The following is a 24,458-nucleotide window of genomic DNA, read 5'->3' on the forward strand; positions in this document are numbered from 1 at the left end:
GTCCAGGCTGATCTGGAACTCCTGGGCTTATCGCCTGCCTCAGCCTCCCAAAGTGCTGGGATTACAGGCATAAGCCACCATGCCCAGCCAGCAAATATGATTTAAATATATTCAGTATATCTAACTTCACTAAAAATTATTGAGTGAATTCCCATTGAGCTTAATAATTATCTGTTTACGTTTCTGCCCCCCCACTTAAGCCTCATGAACACAGTCATGTCTTTATGATAGATTATATTATTTTCCCAAACACTTCTCTTCCCACTGTGAAAGAATTATACATTCATGTCTTTTGCCATGTGACTTTTTAGCTCCTCCCACTGCAGTAGGAACGTCTTATTTCCTTGTTGTACTGATGTTGGGTTTGGCCCTATGCCTTCCTCTGGCCAAGGGGAAGTGGGTGGAAGTGACTGTTTCCATAATCTGCTGTGAGAGTTATGGTGTATTTCCACTTGCCCCTCTTGAAGTCCTCTGTGTGAAGGTTGTATTGTAGGTAGCTTCTGGTCTCTGAATGAAAACATTTAATGCTAGCCAGAACCCAACACAACCTAAACTCAGGCCCAATTGTACTCCAAGTGAACTCTTGGCAATCTGTAGACCTGTGAGCAAGAAAAATAAATATTTGCTGTTTTAAGTCACTGACATTTTGAAGTTTTTTTCTTATACAGAATTATTGCAGCAATAGTTAAGTAATTATCATTAGTAATAATAATTAGCAACAGTAGAATAATCTTAATAATCCTATTCAGAGTTTCAGGATAGTACATTGGCATAAGAGGTATTAAATTAATATTTATTGAGTAAATAAAAATATACTTGGTTAAATGAATTTTATGATAGATGACTACATTTGAACTTATTTGAACCATTTTTTCCTATTTGCTTTTGAATTAGGCCATGTCAGATTTCACTAAAAATGTTACCCTGTGGATAATATTGATCATTTGGAAAATGGGAATTCTAAGACTTTCTTGAATTGAAGTTTACATTTTCAGGTCTACAATTCCCATGTCAATTATCTAAGGGGTGTATCTTCATTAGGACTGTGAAGAAGAATGTGAATTGAGTTGTTCTGCATAAAACTCATCCTGAAGCTCTGCCATACAGTATGCCTGTTTCCTACCACAAAGTGTAATGCCCCAGTCCTTACTTTGGTAGACACTTCTGTATTTTGGCTTTTAAGATTATAGAATACCAGGTGTGGTGGCTTATACTTGTAATCCCAGCACTTTGGGAGGCCAAGTTGGAAGGACCACTTAAGCCTAGGAGTTTGAGATCAGCCTGAACAACATGGCAGGACTCCATCTCTAACAACAACAAGAAAAATTAACTGGGTATGGTGGCGCATGCCCATAGTCCTTGCTACTCAGGAGGCTGAGGCAGGAGGATTGCTCGAGCCCAGAAAGTTGAGGCTGCAGTGAGCTATGTTAGTGCCACTGTACTCCAGCTTGGATGACAGAATGAGACCCTGTCTCAAAAAAAAAAAGAAAGAAAAAAGGTGTTGGAAGGAAGGCCAATCATACACATACATTCAATCCACAAGCATATTACTAAAGTTGTACTTACTAAGTGCAAACTGTGTGCCTATATCTGGGCAGGATGTTCAATGGGAAGTAATATCAAATGCTACCTCTGCCCTTAAAGAACTTACAAATCTTATGGACAATAAGCCCTATACCAAGGTATAATGCAAAACAATTTACTTGCAAAATAAAACTATAGTTTTTTCATTTGGGTGGAGCTTTTTATATTGTGTAATTTCATTACACCAATGCTGGCGACTTTGTTTAACAGGGCCCACTGTGTTGATGGCTGTCTTGTAGACAGTATCAAAGGGATTTCCTTATTTAATGTTTACACTGATGATTGCAGATGGGGTTGCCTGCTTCAATGAGGCTGCTGGGAATTTTGTTCAAATGGTTTCATTCAAGCATACTTATTTTCTAATTGAAGGATCAAGGGAAACAGCCTAGAGGACAGAAGACAGAGGGGGCATGAGAGCTGTTATCAAGTATTTGAAAGCTTGTCATATGGAAGAAGGATTAAATACAAGGTAGGGATACCACACTGAGAGTAAGTTGTGTGGATCATAGGATTCAGCATTCTTCAGGATGCCTGGAGGACTTTATGGAGGGGGAAGTGGAGGATACTGTTCAATGTTCATTTGTAAGAATATAGTCATGCTTTTTACTCCTCCCTGCCCTTGGTTTGGAGCACACAAATGTTCTGAGTCTGGCCCCAAAGTCCTGGACTTTCTTTCTCACCCTTTGACAGGTAAAGCTACAGCTCTGATGTACACCTCCCTCCCTCCCTGCTATGTGTTGATGGGAAGCAACATATTCTCCAGGAGAGAGAACAATGGGGTGTGATGCAGGGGGTGACCAGAGAATTCATGTGAGGGGCAGAGCAGAAGGCTGAGTCCCTTTTTCTAAAGCAGGGTACAGGGAGGGTCCTCTGGGCTGTCCTCATCAGGGGATCACTACAGAATCATCTTATTTGTGGCAGTTGCAGTCCTTCCCATTGTTCATGCCCTCACACTTCCATGCCCTGGATGAATCCCAGAACTGGTCTCAGAATGTCTGCCGCCTCTCAGATTAAGAGCACCACTCCTTCTCCTTCTTCCCATCTTGCTTCCTGGGTAGCACCCTGACACTGCTGAGTGTCACTAACTCATCCCATTCCTCTTCTCTAACAATTGAGCTATTTATTTATTTTTTATTGCATTTTAGGTTTTGGGGTACATGTGAAGGACATGCAAGATTGTTGCATAGGTACGCACATGGCAGTATGATTTGCTGCCTTCCTCCCCATCACCTATATCTGGCATTTCTCCCCATGCTATCTCTCCCCAACTCCCCACCCCCTGCTGTCCCTCCCGTATTTCCCCCCCGACAGACCCCAGTGTGTGATGCTCCCCTCCCTGTGTCCATGTGTTCTCGCTGTTCAACACCTACCTATGAGTGAGAACATGCGGTGTTTGATTTTCTGCTCTTGTGGCAGTTTGCTGAGAATGATGGTTTCCAGGTTCATCCATGTCCCTACAAAGGACTCGAACTCATCATTTTTGATGGCTGCATAATATTCCATGGTGTATATGTGCCACATTTTCCCTGTCCAGTCTATCGTTGAACAATTGAGCTATTTATAAGAAAAAGTACAGAGATTAGAAACCACACAAAGCCTTACTTATTCTTCCCTTGTTGGAAGACTATCTTACAGGTTTCTCATGGTTGCAGAGAATTTCTGATACTTTACTACTAAGTAGGGAAAACAAAATAGAAGTTAAGTCTTTATCTCGAACTCTGACTCCCACATGAAGAGTTCAGGAGCTTTGGGGAAAAATTCATCCTTAGAGAAGATAATTGGGTTGTTGACATTTTCTTAAGGGTAGCAAAATATGGCTGGAAAGAATTACATGGGAGGCTTAACAAGTTGACTTGTAAGGTCTATCATTTAATGAATTAGCTGAGATTCTGGATGGCTTCTTCTGCGACTTAGCTTCTACAGGTTTATACCCTTCATACTCATTCCCTTAGAGATGGAAACCACAAGCATGCACTACTAGAGAAAGACTAGAAAACTACTAGAGTTATACTAGCATTTCTTTGGTGTATTAGAGGCTTCTACATGAGGCGAGGAGGTGTTGAGAGCTTTGACAGAGGCAAGTTTAAGACCCTCAGAGCAGACACCACAGTGCTGGCCGTCAGATACGAACAACCTGGCATTGACGCCAGCAGGCATTTGCTGGGGCAACCTTGGCTCTGTTGCAATCTAAGCAGTGATGTCACTGTTAGTGTGGACCCTAAGCAGGGCTGCTGCTTTTGAGCAGTATTAAGGAATGTAATTATAGTCAATTGAAGCATGAAAGGAATAAAATGCCATGTGCTACAAAGTAGCAAAGAGGACTGGTCCATGGAGTCTATTTGATGTCTGTCTGGGGAATCCAGCAGGAATTGGAGGGTTTCAGGTTTCCTGTGGGATGCAGCTAGAGTCGGAGAAAAACTGGTTTGGAGACAGGTTAGTGTAGCTTAGGATGTATGAATTGCAGACTTACTCTGTTTAGCCTAACAACAGCATTAGTGTCAGTAGGTTGGATGAAAAAGGTGTTCTGATGGCTAGGTCCATCCTGGTATGAAAAAAGGCTGCCTTAAACATAGCGAGTTTCTTCTATTCTTGCATTTTATTTTTTGGATTAGTGAAGAGGTGAAGAGAATTAGAGTAATCATAAAACGTTGTTCATGATACCGATGCCAGCATTCTAGTGCACAGCTGTAATTAATTAACTAATTAATTAAACGTAAACAAGATCTGATCTTGTAGTTACTCCAGATCCCCAAAATGGAAGTCTGACAAAAGTTTCTCTCTCTCTCTTTTGTTTTTTAAATCATAAGAGTGGTTCAAATAAAAGACAGCTGAGTACTCTCAGGGATATTATAGAGAGTGGGTTCTTGAATTAAGTGGGACAGGAAAGATGATCTCTAAGAGATTTTTTTTTTAAATTTCAGATTTTCTATGTGACATTTAGTCATGTGGAAGGAAGATGTGCTACTTTTCAATGCAATAGGTATATTTCTCATGAGAATGTCTATAAACTGAAAAATTTTGCAGTGTGAAAAGATCATTGTGAACATAAATTTACCCCTAGAAACATGTGTGTGCTCTACAAGGAATTAGAAAACAAAATCATACTATTTAGGTTTTTCATAGAAGACAAAAATTGAATTATCCATAAAAGTGACTTATCTAATTTTGAAAAGAATTTTAGGTTAACTTTTCTCCATGATTTTTAGGTAGACCTCTTTCTTCTGAAAGATAAGGAAATGTAAATACTGTCCTGACATTTTAATATCTGTGACATGTGTATCAGTTATCTGTTGGCCATTTAAAAAATCATCCCAAAATGTGAGTTTCCTGGGATACTCTGCAGATGCGCCAGGCTCAGCTCTTCTCAGCAGGGCTGGCTGGTGGGACGGTGAGAAGTTGCCCCATTGACTGTGGGCTAGCTGGTTCAGGATGGCCTCAGCTGGGGACGGCTTCTTCCTGCTCCATGAGCTTTCTCATGATTTCCAAGAGGAGTAGATTCATGCAGTGTCTCTTGAGGCCTAGGTCAGAACTGTCACAGCATTATGTCTGACAAGTTCTGTTGGTTAGAGGAAACCACAAGATAAGCCCAGATTCTAGGTGTGAAGAAATGTATGTCTTGACAAGATAGCTAAAAATTCAAATTGGAACGAAGCATGGATACGGGGAAGAAGAAAACTGTGGCCATTTTTGCAATTTTCCATAGCATGTTATAAACTGTCAAGTGCTCTCATACACAGTATCCTTTATGATCTTCCCAAATAATGAGACAAGTAGTACAGGTATTATCATTCCCTTTTTACACAGGTGCAAACTGAGACCAGTGATAAAGAGAGACTTTCAATGGATCACACATTCTAGAAGTGGCACGAGTTCAAATCTATTTCAAAAAGCATACAAGTGAAGAGAGATGTTAGTATCATCAAAGGGACGTAAATTAATGGTTTTTAGTGCTTTGTCCCATACAGACTCATTGAGCCTTATTTAAGTAACTTTTGGGAATTGAGGCAATGGAATGTTGATTTTTTCCCTAAATCTGTCTTTCAATACTAAAGTCAGAGTGTTAAGTCCAAATAAAGGAGCTTCTTGAAGTCTAGTTAGCGTGGGGATATTGTGGGATTTCAAGGTCCTTTGATCAATCCACTTTATTTCTAATTGCAATATTTTTCTTTACAATCTCCTCTCTTGAGCCGTGTGAACAAAACACTTGAAATAAAACCACTCACTAGATTCTACCTAAGCTGTATCATTCTGCTAAATATTGGTATGGAAATTATAATGGAGGCAGAAGTCAAAAGTAAAGAAAACCTCCAGGTCTTTTTTTTTCTTAAAAGCACCCAAATTCTACCTATAGACACTGATTCTTTTCCATTTACTTTCATATTTAGAAATGACACTCTCTGGACAACCATCAAGGACCAAATTTCATGCCACATGGTTTTACATAAAACACAAGTTTTCAAGGAACTGAAACCTAAATTCTTGTTGTATCAGACCTAAACTCTTGGTATCTTCCTAGTTATCAAGGGACACCGGAATGTCATAAAGTGGCTCAAGTTTCTGGACTCACAAACTGATGTGTTAACTGTAGACATTTATTCTTTTTTGAGTAAATAATTTATGTGAAATTCCTTAACATACTTTCTGATTCACATAAAATTTTTTTAGTTATAAAGCAAATGACTCAGGGAAAGTTAATTTCTCAAAACATTTTTAATTTATATATTTTATCATTAACTACCATATTTGAGGCAAGGTATTCAGATATCACATTTAATTTTCACAATGCCTTCCTGAGAAGTGTATTGCCTTAATTTTATGAAAGAAGAGATTGGATTTGGAATCCCCTTGAGACACATTTTTTTTTCAAACTCAATTCCAAGCTTTGAGTCAAAGCCCTAGGAAAGAAAACTGAATCTGAGGGATTCAGAGGCAGATGGAAACGAGGTTAAAAGGCATGTTGCAGGTGAGCATGGACTCCTTATCATAAGCTGAAGGCTAAGGTGAAGCTGTGGAATTGAGTCTCCTCCAACACAGGAGAGAAATGGATGTCTTATGACACAACAGGATAACTGGTAGCTATAGTTATGCTTGCTAGGATTTGGGTGCATGGTTCTTGGCTTTAGTTAACTCCCTTGGTCTTTCTTTTCCAAAAGGAAACTTCCAAGTGGTGGGCATCCTGGCAGGATTTGCAGAATAACTGCTCAGAACTAGAATACTGATCCAGACTTTTACACTACCCATCCCTCTTGTTCTTTCTGAGCTGCAGCCAGGGATTGCTGGCTGGTTCACAGGAACAAGCAAGGTCAGTCTAAAATGTAGGCAAAAACTTAAAAACAACTACAGGTAGTGAGTTTAAAATTTTATGACAAATATATGATAAGCTTTGAAACATGATTTCTGTCTCTACAGTCTTCATGTTGGTTAAAAAACAAATTATGGCTGGGCATGGTGGCTCATGCCTGTAATCCCAACACTTTGTGAAGGCTGAGGTGGGCTGATCACTTGAGGTCAGGAGTTCAAGACCAGCCTGACCAACATGGAGAAACCCTGCCTCTACTAAAAATACAAAATTAGTGGGGCATGGTAGTGCATACCTATAATCCTAGCTACTCAGGAGGCTGAGGCAGGAGAATCACTTGAACCCGGGAGGTGGAATCTGTGGTAAGCTGAGGTTGCACCATTGCACTTCAGCCTAGGCAACAAGAGTGAAACTCCATCTAAAAAAAAAAAAAATCATAGAACTGAATGGTTTGCAAAATAGACTTTAGCCTTATCCTTGGCATGATTATTTGCATAAAATGCAGCAAGAATAATGATTTCTACATAGGCCTTTTGGATTGGCTTTGATGGAACTCTGTTTTTCAAGGAATTATAGATAAGACCTTTTAAAGCCAAGCCCAGCCACTGGTTTGCATCCTCAAATACCTGTGAGTTGGGTGATCCTCTCCTCGTAAGGTCCAAGTATAGTTTGGAGCTCCTGGGCCTGTTAGAAAGTGGCATTCTTTACTGACCACAGGCCAGGAACCTTGTACAAGGACTGCATGCCTTGTACATAGACAAGGGAATGAGGCCAGTTTCCCCACTGGGCTTTTATCAGCTCTGCAAGTCAAGCTTGACTCTTCCAGCCAAAGCCTTGGTAAAATACCCAGTTTTTCCAATTGCATCCTGTTGCAAAAGAAAAATGGATTCTTACTGCACTGATGCAAACAACTATATTGCCATAAATTAAGAATACTCACAGATAGTTTCCAAATTCAAGAGGAGCTAGGAAGAGAGAAACAAACATGTTCCAAATTTTGATCCCAGGAGTATACTCTACTTAATTATTAAAGGCCATAAATAGTTCAAGATAAGCATCATTGACTCTGAAAATAATACAAGGATCAGCAATATTCCAAGCAAAAGTCAAAAGGTTGCTTTAGCTTTCTGAGTTCAGTCCATTTAGTTAACACTGGTTTTGCCTTATATTCATGAACATTTCAGCTCTTCATGAGTCTTGTATATTTTCCTTTATTCTAATCTTACAATCTCCAAAGTTATCAGAAACCTGTACTTGAGAATACCTGTTAAAGTAAAAGCCTGTATTTGAGAGTACTTGTTAAAGCTTATTATAAACCATCTTTTGAAAAGAATTAAGACAACAATTTTTTGTGACTATCAAAATGCCCAGGATAGTTACAGTTAGAAACACAATTGACATTTTCTTTATCGATTCATTTGTTGATGAAAACTTAGAAACAATTGCTTCTAAATCTTGGCTGTTGTGAACAGTGCTGCAATAAACATGGGAGTGCAGTCATCTCTTCAATATACGGATTTTATTTCTTTGGGGTATATACCAAGCAGTGGGATTGCTGGATCATATGGCAGTTCTGTTTTTAGTTTTTTGAAAACCTCCATACTAGCTGTACTAATTGACATCCCTATCAATCATGTATGAGGGTTCCCCTTTCTTCACATCCTTGCCAGCATTTGTTATTGCTTGTCTGTTTGATAAAAGCCATTTAACTGCAGTGATATGTGTATTAGTTCGCTTTCACGCTGCTGATAAAGACGTATCTGATACTCGGCAATTTATGAAAGAAAGAGGTTTAATGGACTTACAGTTCCATGTGGCTAGAGAGGCCTCACAATTATGATGAAAGATGAAAGGCACATCTCACATGCTGCAGATGAGAGAAGAGAGCTTATGCAGGGAAACTCCCCCTTATACGATCATTAGATCTCATGAGACTTATTAACTATCATGAGAAAAGCACAGGAAAAACCTGCCACCATGATTCAATTACCTCCCACTGAGTCCCTTCCACAACAGGTGGGAATTCAAGATGAGAGCTGGATGGGGACACAGCCAAACCTATCAGAGCTACTATGAAACAAACTGCTATGAACATTCTTATACAAGTATTTTTGTGGATATTGGACATATATTTTTATTGCTCCCTGAAAAATATGTGGGCAATGCTGTAGGTGTATTTTCAACATTGTAAGAAACTGCGAAATGACTTTTGAAAACAGTTATACAATTTTATAGCCTTAATAGCAATATATGAGCATTCCAGTTGCTCCACATCATCAGTAGCCTTTGCTGTTGTATTTTCTATTTTAGACATTCTCATGTGTAGTATGTACCCATTTGACTTATTTTGCATTTCCCTAATGTCCAATGGTATAGAACAAAATTTTCTTATTGTCATTTTTATATTATATTTGTGAGTTGTCTAAGTCCTTTGATAATTTTTATTGGATTATTTGTATCTCATTGAATTGTAGGAGTTTCTAATATGTTCTGGATACATATACTTTATGATGTGTAAGTATTGCACATGGTTTTTCCTAGTCTCTGGCTTATTTCTTAATTTACTTAAATGAGATTTTAAAATGAAGAGTAGTTTTAATTTTTGGTAAAGACCAATTTTCCAATTTTTAATTTCATGATTAATGCTTTGTAAAAAATATTTGCTTACCTTTATGTTGGGGAAATAGTCTTCTGTGTTTTCTTGTAGAAGCTTTATAATTTTAGCTGAAAAGTTTGGGCCTATTATCTATTCTAAATTATTATTTTGATATAATAATACAAATAATAATCTTGAACATGACCAAGATTTATCATTTTTTTCTATCAATATGCAGTTATTTCAGCTCTATTCGTTGAAAATACTTTTCTTTCTACCATTGAATTGATTTGTGCCTTGGTCCAAAGTCTTTTGGACATATAAGGACAAGTCCATTCTGAACTCTCATTCTGTCCCAATGCACTATTCTTACACCAATAGCACAGTGTCTTGAATATTGTAACTTTATAGAAAATCTTGTACTTAGTGTTAATACTTATTTTTTACATTGTTTGGACTTTTCAAGTCCTTGGAGTATTCATATAAATGTTAGAAATAACTTGTCAATTGACACAAAACAGACCTTTCTTAATCAGCAAATTTTTCCTTCAGCATTACTTTGAATATTGATATTTTTTCTTTCTGGAATTTCCTATTAATCAGAGGTTGAAGTACCAGAATCTATCTCTGTCTCTCTTCTTCTCTGTTCATAGTTCAAATTATCTAGGTCTTTCATGAGAGTTCTGGGTGTCTTTCTCAAATTTATTTTATAGTTTACTGATTTAATTTTCTTTATTTTTAATTGCTTCCATTGTGGCTTTCATATGGTTTTTATTTTCAACTAATTCTTAATCTTAGATTTTTCCCTCTTATTTATTTATATTTCTCAAATATAAATCAACTCAGTGGTCCCTGGAATCTTTCTGATACATGGATTAGCTATTTTTAAAGATTATTTGATTCTGATAGCAAATCAAAAGAAGGAAGAAGTCAGGGTTGCTTTATTTTCTCTTTTTAACCTCACAAAGTGCCTAACACATGGTAGTTGCTCAGAAAGTATCTTTTGAGTCACAGGATAAGTGTAATTTTTCTAAGTGCTTCCCTTTATTTACACTCCCCAAACTTCTAAATGCATCATAATTTTTTCAGTGTTCTTTTTCTTCCAGAAGGTTGCCTATGCTTGCCAACCTTTGTAGGAGTTGAGTGGGTTCTGTTAGAAACTGGTATGCTTCTTGTTCTCCCTGAATGTTCCACAGAGGTTCCTCAAGTCTAGATAGAAGGAAGTACAGAAGAGCAAACAACCAAATCAACAAAAATCTCACAGTATGTAGCCAATCTGAGAGGATCAGGGAGGGCGCAGGTGCAGGTCATCGTGGCTGGGAGATGTCACTGCACATTGTGGATTAATTTTCTCCCATATTCCTGCTTCTTGCCTGCTTTGGTTCTATCTGTGCTAGAAGAAAGCCATGAAGCCTTCCAATGTTGGCTGCCAGGTCCTGTGCTGTCAGTCTGGAAAGACAGGAAAGCAGAAATATATCCATGATCATGTTTCCTGACCCTGGCTCTGGATGCTTCCTGCAGTGACTTAGGGTTGGTTGATCTGTCCTATTACTTACAGCCTAATGTTTTGATACCCACAGGATCTTTCCATCCTTTCCAGTTTCTGGTATGGAGAGCTGGAGCACCCTTCTAGTGTCTGAAGCTAAGGTAGTATTTTCCATTTGAATATTCCGTGGGTCACTTCAGCAGGAATTTGGAAAGCAAGCTAGACAAATATGCACATGGTAGCTGCCTTTTGCAGAAGTCACACAGACTCTAAATGCCCTCCTGTAGTACAACATATCATTTAATAGCTTGAAATGAATGTCCAGTTTTCAACTTCGTGTCCCCAGCTGTTCTAGATAATTGAGAGGTTTCCTCTGTTCCAGACCTAAAAGTATTATTCTCCTAATAATAGGGCCTATGTTTTCAACCAAGTATTTTTCTGAGCTCATAATTTGCAATGTCCCTTACCAAATTTTTTTTCTTCCACAAACTATTATTTTAAATTTGAAAACACAGATGTAGAAAAATCAGTGACCTCTGCCACAGACATGTACATTTAGTGACATTTGTCTGACATACTGGGAAGAGAAATAGCATCATCCTTTGCTAGGTTTCTTCAGTCAAGAAAGATTGAATGTCAGTACATTGGAGCTCTTGCTGTTTTTTTGACTTTTCAGCTCTCTTAGTATATCTGTGCTTGATGCAGTAGGAGTAGCAACGACAAAGTAAAATGACTATGCTTTACAAAGAAGGGAAATGCCCTGTACAGCTTGATCATAGAGAGCAATAGATGGGTTGCCTTGTGAATACTTTTAGCTAGAGAGGGTTCTGGTTTGGGGCTGCTACACAATTACTCTGCTCGTGAATGATGTTCCTGAGATCAGATACACTTTATTATCAGTTTCTGGCACCAACAAATTTAAACAATTAGAACTTAGGCTTGGCAATTTAATTACTTGACAGCTAAAAAAGATTGCATATTGCAGAGAGAGCAATACATCTCTTTTCTCTGGCAAGTGGATGGTCTCACCCTCCATGATTCACTTACCTGCTGTTTTGTGTGAACAGTCTGTCAAAGTGATGGGTGACACAAAATGCACAGCTAACCAACAGATATTACCAAACAGATATTACTTTTACCACAATATTCACAGGCAATCTTTGTGTTTTGTATACGCAAGTTTGTATGAAGATAAAGATCAATTAACAAGTATTTATTGAACTTCCTAGGTTATGTTCAGTGCCTTGCTAGGCTCAACAGAGGATAAAAATATGCATAAAATATGGCCCTTTTAGGAATGTTAGAGACAGTCATTCATAGAAGAAATCTGTATAGCCTTATCTGTTCTAACACATCTCAATAAGTTAAGTTCAAGTGTTGGTTGGAATTCTTTTTATGTAGGCCTTTTAAAAAGCCCATAGTTAGGGTTGGACATCATGGCTCATGCCTATAATCCCAGCACTTTGGGAGGACAAAGTGGGGAGGATTGCTGCTAGAGCCCAGAAGTTCAAGACCAGCCTGAGCAACATAGCGAGACCCCATCTCTGAAAAAATAAATAAATAAATAAGCTGGGCATGGTGGCATATGCGTGTTGTCCCAGCTACTTTATAGTCCTAGCTACTTGGGAGGCTGAGATCAGAGGCTTGTTCAAGCCCAGGAAATAGAGGTAGCAGTGAGCCATGATAGCACCACTGCACTCCAGCTTTGGTGATAGAGCAAGACTCCCATCTCTAAAAAAAGATAAAAAGCCAATAGTGTTTGTCTCTGGCCAGACTCTGAAAAAAATAGAATTGGACTTTTACGTTTATTAAATGGAACTGATTTTACTCAGTTGTACTAGATAAGTCATCCCTACACTTCAATGGATTCTATTTTAGTGAGTGAAACCACAAGTAAATCAATAATTACAGTGTGATTAGTGGTTTAATAGAAGTCTGTATAGTATTTTATGGGCATATTGCCTTGTCTTAATTTAGATTATTAGGAAAGATTCCTCAGAAGCAGAGATATTTGGGTTATGTCTTGAAAGTTGAGAAGGTTATGCTCAGGATTCCATCATTTGCCACCCACTCACGGACCTCAAGAATATGAACATACCCAGCCTTTTCTATCTTAAGAGAAACCACCCAAGTCCTCCCTGGGTCTTCTAAGACCAGCTGTTTCCCCAGCAGTCTCCTTCACTTCAAAGCCAGGCTTCCTCTGCTCCCACTGACTCTTCATTTCAGCACAATCTGCCTCCACCCACACCACTTCCCTGATTGGTGCTCATCGAGACCACCAAGCACCTAAAGACTTCAAAGGACGATATTCAGTTCCCACCTTACTTGAACTCTCTTCACGTTTTATCAGCTCTTCCTTCTTGATAAACATGCTTTTTCTTTGCCTTCCATGAAATTAATATTTTCTGAGTTTTCTATCACTTTGGTTACTTTTCTTCATTTTCTAAAAGCGATTTCTCCTTTCTAATCTTTAGGTGCTGATGCTCCTTATGGCCACATCCTAGGACCCTCTTCTCTTGCCTCCCAGGGCAATTCCATTTCCACCCCAAGGACCATACATATTGTGTGTTTTTAAGATTCTATCCCAGACTTCTTTCCTGAGAACTTCACATAGATGTTCAAGTAGTCACTTTACATCTCTATTTGGATGTCATAGAGACATCTCAAATTAAATTGTTCAAAACTGAACACATGATCTCCGCCTTGAAATCTATTCTTCCTTCAGGTTTTTTGCTTAAATTAATTTTTCAAATGTAAAACCTTGGATTAATTTTCTTTTTTTTTCCCATTTATTTATTTTATTGCATTTTAGGTTTTGGGGTACATGTGAAGAACATGCAAAATTGTTGCATAGGTACACTCGTGGCAGTGTGATTTGCTGCCTTCCTCCCCATCACCTACATCTGGCATTTCTCCCCATGCTATCTCTCCTCAGCTCCCCACCCCCCACTGTCCCTCCCCTATTTCCCCCTAACTGACCCCAGTGTGTAGTGCTCCCCTCCCTGTGTCCATGTGTTCTCATTGTTCAACACCCGCCTATGAGTGAGAACATGCGGTGTTTGATCTTCTGCTCTTCTGCCAGTTTGCTGAGAATGATGGTTTCCAGGTTCATCCATGTCCCTACAAAGGACCCAAACTCATCGTTTTTGATGGCTGCATAATATTCCATGGTGTATATGTGCCACATTTTCCCTATCCAGTCTATCGTCGATGGGCATTTGGGTTGGTTCCAGGTCTTTGCTATTGTAAACAGTGCTGCAATGAACATTCGTGTGCACGTGTCCTTATAGTGGAACGATTTGTAATCCTTTGGATATATATCCAGTAATGGGATTGCTGAGTCAAATGGAATTTCTATTTCTAGGTCCTTGAGGAATCGCCACACTGTCTTCCACAATGGTTGAACTAATTTACACTCCCACCAACAGTGCAAAAGTGTTCCTATTTCTCCACATCCTCTCCAGCATCTGTTGTCTCCAGATTTTTTAGTGATCGCCATTCTAACTGGTGTGAGATGGTATCTCAATGTTGTTTTGATTTGCATTTCTCTGATGACCAGTGATGATGAGCATTTTTTCATATGTTTGTTGGCCTCATGTATGTCTTCTTTTGTAAAGTGTCTGTTCATATCCTTTGCCCACTTTTGAATGGGCTTGTTAGTTTTTTTCTTGTAAATCTGTTTTAGTTCTTTGCAAATTCTGGATACCAGCCGTTTGTCAGATGGGTAAACTGCAAAAATTTTTTCCCATCCTGTTGGTTGCCGATTCACTCCAAAGACTGTTTCTTTTGCTGTGCATAAGCTGTGGAGTTTGATTAGGTCCCATTTGTCTATTTTGGCTTTTGTTGTCAATGCTTTTGGTGTTTTGGTCATGAAGTCCTTGCCTACGCCTATGTCCTGAATGGTTTTGCCTAGATTTTCTTCTAGGGTTTTTATGGTGTTAGGTCTTATGTTTAAGTCTTTAATCCATCTGGAGTTAATTTTAGTGTAAGGTGTCAGGAAGGGGTCCAGTTTCTGCTTTCTGCACATGGCTAGCCAGCTTTCCCAACACCATTTATTGAACAGGGAATCCTTTCCCCATTGCTTGTTTTTGTCTGGTTTGTCAAAGATCAGATGGTTGTAGATATGTTGTCTTGCCTCCGAGACCTCTGTTCTGTTCCATTGGTCTATATCTCTGTTTTGGTAACAGTACCATGCTGTTTTGATTACTGTAGCCCTGTAGTGTAGTTTGAAGTCCGGTAGTGTGATGCCTCCCGCTTTGTTCTTTTTGCTTAGGATTGACTTGGCTATACGGGCTGTCTTTTGGTTCCATATGAAGTTTAAGGTGGTTTTTTCCAGTTCTGTGAAGAAGATCATTGGTAGCTTGATGGGGATAGCATTGAATCTGTAAATTATTTTGGGCAGTATGGCCATTTTCATGATATTGATTCTTCCTAACCATGAACATGGAATGTTTCTCCATCTGTTTGTGTCCTCTCTTATTTTGTTGAGCAGGGGCTTGTAGTTCTCCTTGAAGAGGTCCTTTACGTTCCTTGTTAGTTGTATTCCTAGGTATTTTGTTCTCTTTGTGGCAATTGTGAATGGAAGTTTGTTCTTGATTTGGCTCTCTTTAATTCTGTTATTGGTGTATAGGAATGCATGTGATTTTTGCACATTGATTTTGTATTCTGAGACTTTGCTGAACTTGCTTATCAGTTTCAGGAGATTTGGGGCTGAGACGATGGGGTCTTCTAGATATACAATCATGTCGTCTGCAAATAGAGACAATCTGATTTCCTCCCTTCCCATTTGAATGCCCTTTATTTCTTTTTCTTGCCTGATTGCTCTGGCTAGAACTTCTAATTCTATATTGAATAGCAGTGGTGAGAGAGGGCATTCTTGTCTGGTGCCAGATTTCAAGGGGAATGCTTCCAGTTTCTGCCCATTCAGTATGATATTGGCTGTTGGTTTGTCATAAATAGCTTTTATTATTTTGAGATACGTTCCATCAATACCTAGCTTATTGAGGGTTTTTAGCATAAAGCCTGTTGAATTTTGTCAAAGGCCTTCTCTGCATCAATTCAGATAATCATGTGGTTTTTGTCTTTGGTTCTGTTTATGTGGTGAATTACGTTTATAGACTTGCGTATGATGAACCAGCCTTGCATCCCCAGCATAAAGCCTACTTGATCATGGTGGATAAGCTTTTGGATGTGCTGTTGCAATCAGCTTCTCAGTATTTTATTGAAGATTTTTGCATCTATGTTCATCATGGATATTGGCCTGAAGTTTTCTTTTCTTGTTGGGTCTCTGCCGGGTTTTGGAATCAGGATGATGTTGGTCTCATAAAATGATTTGGGAAGAATTCCCTCTTTTTGTATTGTTTGGAATAGTTTCAGAAGGAATGGTACCAGCTCCTCTTTGTATGTCTGGTAGAATTCAGCTGTGAACCCGTCTGGACCTGGGCTTTTTTTGGGTGGTAAGCTCTTAATTGCTGCCTCAACTTCAGACCTTGTTATGGATCTGTTCAGTGTTTCGGCTTCTTCCTGGTTTAGGCTTGGGAGGAGGCAAGTGTCCAGGAATTTATCCATTTTTTCCAGGTTTATTAGTTTGTGTGCATAGAGTTGTTTGTAATAATCTCTGATGATGGTTTGACTTTCTGTGGAATCTGTGGTGATATCCCCTTTATCGTTTTTTATTGCATCAATTTGGTTATTCTCTCTTTTCTTTTTTATTTATCTGGCTAGTGGTCTGTCTATTTTGTTGATCTTTTCAAAAAACCAGCTCCTGGATTTATTGATTTTTTTGAAGGGTTTTTTGTGTCTCTATCTCCTTCAGTACTGCTCTGATCTTAGCTATTTCTTGTCTTCTGCTGGACTTTGAGTTTTTTTGATCTTGCTCCTCTAGCTCTTTCAGTTTTGACGATAGGGTGTCAATTTTTGATCTCTCCTTGCTTCTCATGTGGGCACTTATTGCTATATATTTTCCTCTAGAGACTGCTTTAAATGTGTCCCAGAGATTCTTGTATGTTGTGTCTTCATTCTCGTTGGTTTCGAAGAACATCTTTATTTCTGCCTTCATTTCATTGTTTATCCAGTCAACATTCAAGAGCAAGTTGTTCAGTTTCCGTGAAGCTGTGTGGTTCTGGGTTAGTTTTTGAATTCTGAGTTCTAACTTGATTGCACTGTGGTCTGAGAGACTGTTTGTTACGATTTCCGTTCTTTTGCATTTGCTGAGGAGTGATTTACTCCCAATTATGTGGTCAATTTTAGAGTAGGTGTGATGTGGTGCTGAGAAGAATGTATATTCTGTGGATTTGGGGTGGAGAGCTCTGTAAATGTCTATTAGGTTTGCTTGGTCCAGGTCTGAGTTCAAGTCCTGGATATCCTTGTTAATTTTCTGTCTGGTTGATCTGTCTAATATTGACAATGGGGTGTTAAAGTCTCCCACTATTATTGTGTGGGAGTCTAAGTCTCTTTGTAAGTCATTAAGAACTTGCCTTATGTATCTGGGTGCTCCTGTATTGGGTGCGTATATATTTAGGATCGTTAGCTCTTCTTGTTGCATTGATCCTTTTACCATTATATAATGTCCCTCTTTGTCTCTTATGATCTTTGTTGCTTTAAAGTCTAATTTATCAGAGATGAGAATTGCAACTCCTGCTTTTTTTTGCTCTCCATTTGCTTGGTAAATCTTCCTCCATCCCTTTATTTGGAGCCTTTGTGTATCCTTGCATGTGAGATGGGTTTCCTGGATACAGCACACCGATTGGATTTTGGCTTTTTATCCAATTTGCCAGTCTGTGTCTTTTGATTGTGGCATTTAGTCCATTTACATTTAGGGTTAATATTGTTATGTACGAATTTGATACTGCCATTTTGGTGCTAGCTGGGTGTTTTGCCCTTTAGCTGAGCTGGTACTTGTTGTTCCTTTATATGTGTAGAGCCTCTTTCAGGAGCTCTTGTAGAGCTGGCCTGGTGGTGACGAAATCTCTGAGTACTTGCATGTTCCCAAAGGATTTTATTTTTCCTTCACTTATGAAGCTTAGTTTGGCTGGATAGGAGATTCTGGGTTGAAAGTTCTTTTTTTTAAGGGTGTTGAATATTGGCCCTCACTCTCTTCTGGCTTGTAGGGTTTCTGCTGAGAGATCTGCTGTGAGCCTGATGGGCTTCCCTTTGTGGGTAACCCGACCTTTCTCTCTGGCTGCCCTTAGTATTTTCTCCTTCATTTCAACCCTGGTGAATCTGACGATTATGTGCCTTGGAGTTGCTCTTCTTGACGAATATCTTTGTGGTGGTCTCTGTATTTCCTGGACTTGAATGTTTGTCTGCCTTCCTAGGTTGGGGAAGTTTTCCTGGATAATATCCTGAAGAGTATTTTCCAGCTTGGATTCATTCTCTTTGTCACATTCAGGTACGCCTATCAAACGTAGATTAGGTCTTTTCACATAGTCTCACATTTCTTGGAGATTTTGTTCATTCCTTTTTACCGTTTTTTCTCCAGTCTTGCCTTCCCATTTTATTTCATTGAGTTGACCTTCGACCTCTGATATCCCTTCTTCTGCTTGGTCAATTCGGCTGTTGATACTTGTGCATGCTTTGCGAAGTTCTCGTGTTGCGTTTTTCAGCTACATCAATTCACTTATATTCCTTTCTATTTTGTCCATTCTCATTAGCATTTCGTCAAATCTTTTTTCAACGTTCTTAGTTTCTTTGCATTTGGTTAGAACATGTTCTTTAAGTTCACAGAAGTTTCTAACTACCCACCTTCTGAAATCTGATTCTGTCATTTCATCACACTCGTTCTCCCTCCAACCTTGTTCCCTTGCTGGCGAGGAGTTGTGATCCCTTGTAGGAGGAGAGATGTTCTGATTTCGGGTGTTTTCATCCTTTTTGCGTTGGTTTCTTCCCATCTTTAAGGATTTATCCACCTGTCGACTTTGTAGTTGCTGGCTTTCAGATTGGGTCTCAAATCTTTCAGATTGATGTTCTGTTTGTTGATGATGAGGTTATTTCTCTTTCTTGGTTTTCCTTCTGACAGTCTGGCCCTTCTGCTGTAGGTCTGTTGAGGTTCACTCCAGGCCCTGCTTGCCTGGGGTTCACCGGCAGCAGCTGCTGAACAGTAAGGGCTGTTACCAGTTTTCTTCTTCTGCTATCTTTGTCCCAGAAGGATACCCGCCTAGTGTCAATCTGATCTCTCCTTTATGAGGTGTCTCTTTGGATATATAGGGGTCAGGGAGCTGCTTGAGGAGACGGTGTCTTCTTTATAGGAGCTCAAATGTGGAGCTGTGAGCTCTGTTGTTCATTCAGAGCTGCTGGGCAGGTACGTTTAGGTCTGCTGCAGCAGAATTCATAAACTGCTTTTTGTTCCCATGTGCTGTGTCCCAGGGATTTAGGGCTTTATTTCTGAGTTTCTGTTATGCTGCTGCCTTCTTTTTTTTTTTTTTCCTTCAGACCTGCCCTGCCCATCAAGGAGGCAGCCTAGTCACTGTCGTCCTGTAGAGGCTTTGCTGAGCTGCTCTGGGCTCTGCCCAGCTGCCGAGTGAACTTCCCTGCAGTCCTGTTTATATGGGTGTAGTTAGAACTGCTTTGGCGATGGTGGCCCGCCTCTGTTGAGGTGGAGTCTCTCTGCTGTGGTGGATTGCCTTGGCAACAGCGGGTTGCCTCAGCAATGGCAGGTTGCCTTGGCAATGGTGGGCTGCCTCAGCAATGGCGGGTTGCCTTGGCAACGGCGGGCTGCCTCAGCATTGGCCTACTACCAATGCCGTGGCGGGCTGCCTCGGTAATGGCGGATGCCCCTCCCCCACAGAGCTGGACCGTCCCGGGTTCAGCTGCGCTTGCTGTGAAACTGTCAATCCAGAGTTTCTGGTTGCTGTTCTTTTGTGGGGGTGGTACCAGCCGAGCCTGATCGCCTGGCTCCCTGCCTCAGAGCTTTTTTTAAGTTTGTGTTCCAGTCTCTTGTTGAAGAGGCGCCGGGGTCTGTTTGTTTTCCCCTGCACCCACTCACTGTGCTGGCTTAAACAGCGGCACTGAGGTTTGTGGCGCTTTTTTATTTTTTTTGCCCTGGAATCTACTGTCCTGGTTCCCTGCTTAGTCCCCTTTTTAAACAGAGGAATGGGCGACTTCCCGTGGCTCCAGTCACCAGCCAAAAGGGCACCCGGACCGGTGTATTTTGTACGGAGAACCGCTGCTCTGGGGCGCCGACAAAGCAGCCGCGCGGGGCAAAGCAGTGGCGCTGGCCGGCCCAGCTGTGCTGGCCGAAACAGCCACGCTGGTGACTTGTGGAGCTTCTCCGCCTGGGAGTTTCCTAGTCTGTGGGCAATAAAAATGTGGCGTCCACTCACCCTCTGCGCTTTCACTGGGAGCTGCAATCCTGAGCTGTTCCTAAACGGCCATCTTGGATCCTCCTCCCGGATTAATTTTCAATATCTCATCGCTTACTCAAACAAACATCAAGTCTTTAACACGTTGCATCTAAAATATATTTTGAATCCATCTTTTATTTTCTAGTTCTGTATTCTCTACATTGAATTTCAGTTCTTTTCCTTGTCCCCTTCCTATATTGTCCTCACAGAGGGAGTGTGCTCTTTTAAGAAGACGGATTAGATCGTGTAACTTACTTGCACAAAGCGCTTCCCTGGATTCTCATTGCATATGGGTCCTGCATGATCTGGATTTGCTGTCCTGCTCTCTCTGTGTTGTTCAAAAATCTAGCTAACTATCTTAAAATATCATGAAAATATCTTTCATCCAGATTTTAATATACATAACCAGTGAACAGTTAGATTGAGGTTTTGAGAAACATCCTCTGAATTTACATTTTGGCAATACTGAGGGCGTGCTTACCATGTGGTTTCATATTCTCATATATTTTATTACTAATTCCTCTGCCAGGAACCGCCCTCCTTTGCCTGGCATTTTATCCCTGGGAAGTGTTTCTATGACATTCACGTATGGCAAAATTTCTCACTTTTGTGTGTTCAAAAACTGTGCAATTAAAAAAATGATCATAAGTCATAGTTATTAATTCTATACCAGGGTTCATTCTGGGTGATTTAAATATATCTTCTCACTTAATCTTCACAACAGACCTGTTAATCAAGTACAGTTATTATTTCTATTTTACAGATGAAGAGATTGAGGAAGTTGGAATTTAAGTAACATGAAATTACATGATGGAGTTAGAATTTGAACTCAGACTTTCAGACTTTTACTACCTACCAGTCTGCTAACCACTGTGCTTTTTACACAATCTTAGGGGTTGTAGTTACCACTAGATTATAAGCTTGCAGACTTAAGGAACTCTGTCTTATATACTGCTATATCCTTATCACCTACATGAATGTCTGGCATGTAAAAAGTACTCTGTAAATAGTTGCTTTAACAAATTGAATCAATTGGCTGTCTTTATATTATATAGACAGAATTTCATTTCTTTTCTTGGCTTAGAGCTCAGTGGGTATTTAGTGATAATGGAATTTATAACCATTATGGAATGTATGTGGTAGAAAAAACCCCAGCATCCAAAGATGACAAGTTCTTTGTGAGACATTATCCTTTGGCTGTGGTTTGCTTAGTCGTGTTCAAAGGTCTGTGATTAGTCTCCTTGCTCATCTCTTAGGCTGACTTATGCTGATGTTACAAGGGCTTTAAAGCAATCATCTTTGGGAGCTGAGCTCTTAGCTGGTAATCATCATACTATTAAGAAATACTTGGCTTGATAAGTATCAGAACAGAGGGAAGAAGTTATCAGATCTCTTGGCTTTCTAATACATATTGGGAGGAAATTGATATGGTTCAGGAAGATGACTCTATGATATGTCACATGTATATCTTTTAAAAAAAAATTTCCACTGTACCTAAAGTTTTCTAGTATTTTGGGTAAGTAAAGAAAATTAACAGTGATAGCAATTTTAGTGCTTATAATTACTGACTCATTCCCACTTCCTGGGAACAGTAAACTTTTACATTCTTGTAACAATGCAGAAATAGGATTTGTTTTTCTTTAGCAATAGAATGTGAGCCACAGATGGGGAAAGAAGAAAGCAGAGATTTTAGTACAGAAAACACCCATTATGAAGCACTTGGGGCTAAACGAAGGCCCTAACATACACAGTAATTTATTGTAGGCAACGTGTTTCATTCTATGTGAAAGTGATTGCAGTCCCATAGCATCACTAGCGTAATGGTTTCTCTGCATACCAAAATGTTTAGTAAAGCTACTTCTATCCCTGCCCTTTTATCTTATGCACATGGGATTGGACAACTGTGAGCTGAGAAAAGAAAGACAGATATTTATAACTGAATTGCATTTGACTTTGTTAACTTTAATTTATGAAATAGAGATTATGTTTAATTGGAGAAAGATCTAGTTTTGGAACATTTGTTCAATGAGATTAATAAAAAATAATGTCAACTGCACTTTTGTCAATTATAAAAGTGTGTCATAAGTTACAACACAGTTGTGTTCTTTCATTTATTTTTCTATTCAGTTAGGGTGGCATGAATTTCAGAATGAAAACTATCATGATACTATTATTTAAGTACTACTAAAAGGCCTCATACCACTTTTTGAGTGGCATATAAAACTAAAACCTGATCCTTTCATGCTCATTCAAATTTTCTATATCTTTTCATGCAAAACTGGGGCTTCCATCTCTGCCACTGTGGCCCAAGCACCCAAGCAATCCCCCTGTAGTTTTTTTCTCACTTCTGTTATCACTGTGTAGTTATCATATTTGGCTGAAAAAAATGACTGAATTCAAAAGGCTCAATGTGGGAGCCACATGAAGCAATGCTTCTTTTCTCATAAGAAAGCTTCAAGAGAACTCAACATTAAGGATGCCTGCCAAGCAGTTGTGTGACATAGTTCAAAATGCTAATAGCCATGTTAGTTAGAATGCGGGATTGCTCTGCGATGAATTCCAACCTAACAATGGCTTTCAAAAGACAGAAGTTCATTTATTTTATAAGAAATAGTCCAAGGGTAAGCATACAGGGCTGAAGGCTACACTTCATCCAGGACCCAAACTCCTTCATTGTTGCTCTGCTGTTCTCAACTTGTGGCTTCCATCTTATGGTTTAAAACAGCTGCTTCAGTTCCCACCATCATGTCTGTCTTCTAGCCAACAGTAAGGGGTATAGGTGAAGTGGAGAACAATGCTTTTTTTCCATTAATATCATGACAAAGAAATTGTAGCTATCATTTCACTCACATCCCATTAGTTAACCAGCTGCCAGGAAATTTGGAAAATATAGTCTTTGATTGAATAACCTAATTAAAATCATGGGGTTTGCAATTCAAGGAAAACAGGAAAAATGGATTTTGGGAGATAATTGATGATGCTATAATCACTGCTGGTAAAAGAAGTCACAGAGAAATAATGTGGTGCAAGAGTAAGTAGATGATTATTCTTTAGTTCTGGCAACCTGTAAGTGTATAAGATACAGATAAAAATTACAGTTATTTAACGTTGAAAACCTATGTACTAGATGGACATCAGATAGATCATAGAATTGATGAAAACATTGGAAAACTAGGCATAGAAATAGGCTCAAGACAGACATCCAAATGGTAGCCTGGAATAGTCTGCTTATAAACAGTACTACTGATGACACCACCCCTAGTAGATTCTTGGCTTCTTGATTTTGTTGCCAACATCATCACTGGAAACTAGGTACTAGCTGTTGCCAAAGCTGGAACCAAATTATAAACTGTTTCTCCTTCTTCAAATATTCATACAAGACTCAAAATCCTAGATAGGACACCAGATTTGTTGAGTTTAGCACATGAGTGTGTATCCTAGCTGCCAGGGGCTAGGAACAAAAGTATTGGCAGTGACAGGTGAAATTCTGTCTCCCACAAAGACTGACCCATTCAATGGTGAATCCAAAGCATGGAAAGGGGTTCATTTTCTGAGAAACCATTTTATAAAATGCCAAAATGTGCATTATAGTGACCAAAGTATTTTTCAAATTGGGCAAAAATAACGTAAGTCCTTAAGTGCATAATTTTGGAATTAGAAAAAACCTGGGTTGTAATAATTGCTCTATGAAATGGGGGTATTAAAAATGCCTAATTCCTAGAGTTTTGTGGATAATATATGTAAAGTACATGCTAAATGAATTGTGGAAAAAGAAAAATATCTTAATCTTTAAAAATATATTCAGATTTGTAAAATGCTTTCTTCCTATCTAGACAGTTCTGATATTATAGTTTCATCATATGATTAACTAAGTAGCCATGTTTCAATTCAGCTATCTAACAAATATATGCTGACATTCTAAAATTAATTTGAGATCTATAATAAACCAGGTTAACAATTGATTTGGTGCTCATCCTAAACTTACTCAGATTTATAAGCTAGGTGAAGAAAACATTCTATACTACCATTTTCTTTTTCTTCCTTTCTCTCTCTCTCTCTTTCTTTCTTTCTTTCTTTTCTTTCTTTCTTTCTTTCTTTCTTTCTTTTTCTTTCTTTCTTTCTTTCTTTCTTTCTTTCTTTCTTTCTTTCTTT

The sequence above is a fragment of the Sapajus apella genome, unplaced genomic scaffold, assembly GCF_009761245.1.
Source record: "Sapajus apella isolate SASKATOON/1434 unplaced genomic scaffold, GSC_monkey_1.0 scaffold2, whole genome shotgun sequence".
In the NCBI taxonomy this organism is placed as follows: domain Eukaryota; kingdom Metazoa; phylum Chordata; class Mammalia; order Primates; family Cebidae; genus Sapajus; species Sapajus apella.